The following is a 3,731-nucleotide window of genomic DNA, read 5'->3' as shown; positions in this document are numbered from 1 at the left end:
ACTTTTAATGACATTTTGAACATGCTGAAAACATGTTTAAAACTTGCCCTGTTTAAGCCTGTCCAGGAGGATAACACATTGGTTTAGTTTTTCTCTCTACTGACAGGACTACACATTTACAAACAACAGAGCTACATGTTGAAATCGACCGGAATTGTCCTTTAATGGTGCTAATGCATTGGTCCTTTAACAGTGTCAAACTTCCGAAATGGTCTCCGCATTGTGGTATTCACGGAACAACACAGACTTACTGGATGGAGTCAGCTAGTCTTCTTCATAATGGTCTCATTTGTTTATGATTATTGCACCAATGTCAAGAAAGTAATGTGTTTGTGATTTATTGATCTATGAGTGTTGAACATTTGAAATCAGCTTTGTGTGCAGACGTGTGCGAACACTCTCCATGTGCAGCACTTTCATTTAACATAATGCAATCCAGTGATATGAAATGCAACATAATGTGTACATGCACAGCGGCCACACAGAGTTACATCAACAAGATGGAGAACAGCCAATGGGAATTATCATCCAATCAAAACACTGACACTGAGTGCTCTGTTTGTGTGTGTGTGTGTTCTTTTGTTGCTTTTATCTGCCTGCTAGTCTACAGAGACACAACAATAACCACCCAGCTCTCATTCACCATCAGCTGTCACTTGTACAATCCATCTGCTTTGTTTTCTTTGTTTATGTTGAGGATGAGTGGTCACATGAGGAAATTGTTGGAGGAATTAACTCCAAGTTATAAAGTCCTTTATTGTCTGTGTGTCCTATCAAAGACCATCATGAATGGATTCAAACAACTCTAATTTGTAATTGTTCAACATAGTTGAAATGTGTCGACATGAGCTCATCTGAACTATTCAGTGAACATTTATTTCCTGTTGCTGTAGGCTTTGTCATTCTTTGAGCTTCAACTCCCTAAAGGACAGAAATGTTCCGACATCTTGTTGTCACTGCTGAGAGTCACTTTGTTCTCTCAGATGAAAAGTCTGTTTAAAAATCTCACAATTATTGTTGTATGATGGTTTTGGTATTGTAACTTTGTCGCCAAAAAAAGACATTTAACACATCATATCTTATTCTAGAATGACTAAGTCCTATTTATTTTTATTATAAAAAAGAAATACCATTGTTAAGCCCTATGCATTAGATGCCAAAATATGTTTTAAGGTAAATTATCTTGATTCTCAAATAGACAAATACATTGAAAATCAAACTAAGAATTCAATCTCTTTTCAGCTAGATTCAGAAAAGAAATAGTTTTGCTTTTTTATGAAATTGGCCACTTAAACCCCACATTGCTTGGTTTATTTTCTGAACCCCATTCATGGATAGAATGTTTCTGTAATAGTCATTCAGTGTAGATTTGTGAAGATCCAGCACTTAGCCAAAAAAATGGGAACATTGACATCTTCTCCGCCCCCCCTTCCACTAAAGCCCAAAACAGTCTCATAAGCCCCTCCCCCCAAGAAGGGAGGGCTGTGCACGATAGAGCACGTGTGAAGAGGGGGGAAGGTGAGGAAACCTATCTGCAGCTCATGTGCGGGGAAGGGGGAGGGGAGGACGCTATGAAATGCGTGTGCCTGAGCAGTGATTGACACGCGATTAGACACCCCCTCCCGTGCCTTGATTGGTGCATCTAAACCGGGAGCGGTGGATTTTTGCAAATGGCACTGCAGGCTGCAGGTGGTGCCAGAGGAACCAGATTTTTTATTTTTTTTTATTATCTGCTAACATAGGGTCAGTTTCAGCAAATATGACAGAAAGTTAGTTTTCTAAGGCTTAACTACTGCATCTTTAAAGTATCGACCAAACTGACCGAGTATTGAATAGTAACTTCTGTCAAACTATACCTGCATTCAATCCATTTTGTCCCCAGTTCAAGAAAAAAAAATGAAATCCAATCTTCGATTTAATGCAACTTGTGATTGGCAGCAGCTGGTGGTGGAGTGGTTGTGGCATTTTTCACAACTGAATGCTTCAATTCACATGATTGGTATCAAATGAAGTAGAACAAAAACATAAAGGTTTCAAAAGAACTACTCTATTGGTATCAGTATAAATTTTAAGGGTACTGGTTTAGGTACTAGTATAGTCATTTTATAAAAAATGCCCATATAGTTTGAAATGTTAGTGGTGGAGTCTGCTATTTGCATGCTGGACTCAGATTACCCACACGCATACTGTACAAAAGATTCACAGATATACTTCAACACTCTGAGCCTAAGGTTTTTACAACAATTCTTGATCCGCCTGGTTTTATTTGCTAAAAAAGCTTGTAAAACATAAACCCTGTTCATCCCGGTCAATCTATAAACATCATTTTTTTCAGGACAAAAAAACAGAAGTTGAATGTTACAGATTAATCTTGATATCAAACACACAACTATGCTAAAAAAGCATTTCTATTGTCTAAAGGCTCTGACACACCAACCCGACGGCCGACCGTCGGCAGAAAAGGAAATCAGCCTGATCAGTCGGCTCCTCTCTCTCAAAACAGCGCCTCGGAACACAGTGAAGCGATGCGGACTTCAGTGTTCACTCTGTGCGTGCGTGAGACATATTACATCTCCATTACATGACGGAACATATCTCTAGACTCAGTGAACACAGAGCATGTGTCGTCAGTCATCGTTTTCATCAGAGAGTTTTGATAATAGTCAAGAAGGATTGTTGTAATTACTTGCTGAATGGAAGAAAATACGATGGCTAGTGATAAGAAGATACTTTTGTACTTTTCAGGATAATTGCCTGTGGAAGGTAAGGGACAAGGTGAGGTAGATATGGAGCCAAAGATCTTGCTTTTATGTCATTGAAAAAGTCAAATATCTTTGACTGTATTATTGCATGTCTCATATAGTCTTCTCACTTACAATTTGGTTGACAAAAATGTTGAAGAAAAGACCAAAAAATTCAGGAAAAGCTTAAAAAATGTCGGGAAAGCATCAAAACCATTGAAAAATGTGCCAAAAAAACTAGGTGGGCCAACATTTATTGTGAACCTAAATTGATATACAGGCCGGATTAAAATTTGAAAACAATACAGTCTCTTGTAAGCAGTCTATACGCAGGTATACTCTGTATACCAACTAAGAAAGCTCCTGACGTCAAACACTGACACTTGGTCAGTGGTTTTCACCAACAGATAATGACTCTGTGCATTCCCCTTTAGCATCTGTAGGGAACCTGCAGCTCTGCTGTAAGATGACGTAGCATTAAGAGCAAAAACGGTAGGGAGTAGTGTGAAAGACCGAAAATCTGTAACAGGAGGTTGTTTGGGGGGATAGGTAAAACAACACAGGATTTTCACCCAGTTCTAAACCTAACGCTAACATACATTTTGTAAGCCCATCCGATATCTTTTCCTAACCCTAACTGTCCCGTTGTTATTCTGCATGTGAGTTAAACCTACTTTTTTGAAACTATGCCAAATTGGAATTGAAAGCCCCTCTGTGTCTGACTGAGACGCTAAAGGAGACTTCAGTAACCAACGCCGAAGGCACCTGACCAAGCGTCACTTTTTGACATGCTGGGAGTTAGAATGTGTTGGAAAAGCAATAGAGAAACTCTGAACCAATTAACAAGCTTGACCAGGCAGTTTCTGTAACAGCTGTGTTTCGACAGCTTTATGTGGAAATAGGCTCAGATTAGAGTGCAGAAATGTCTGGTTACACCTAAAACGCCGTTTTAGTAGTAAAATGGTTGAGGCACCGGAGGCTTTAGTCTAC

This window comes from Etheostoma spectabile, chromosome 20 (genome assembly GCF_008692095.1).
Source record: "Etheostoma spectabile isolate EspeVRDwgs_2016 chromosome 20, UIUC_Espe_1.0, whole genome shotgun sequence".
NCBI lineage: Eukaryota > Metazoa > Chordata > Actinopteri > Perciformes > Percidae > Etheostoma > Etheostoma spectabile.
Note: the sequence above shows the minus strand (reverse complement) of the source record.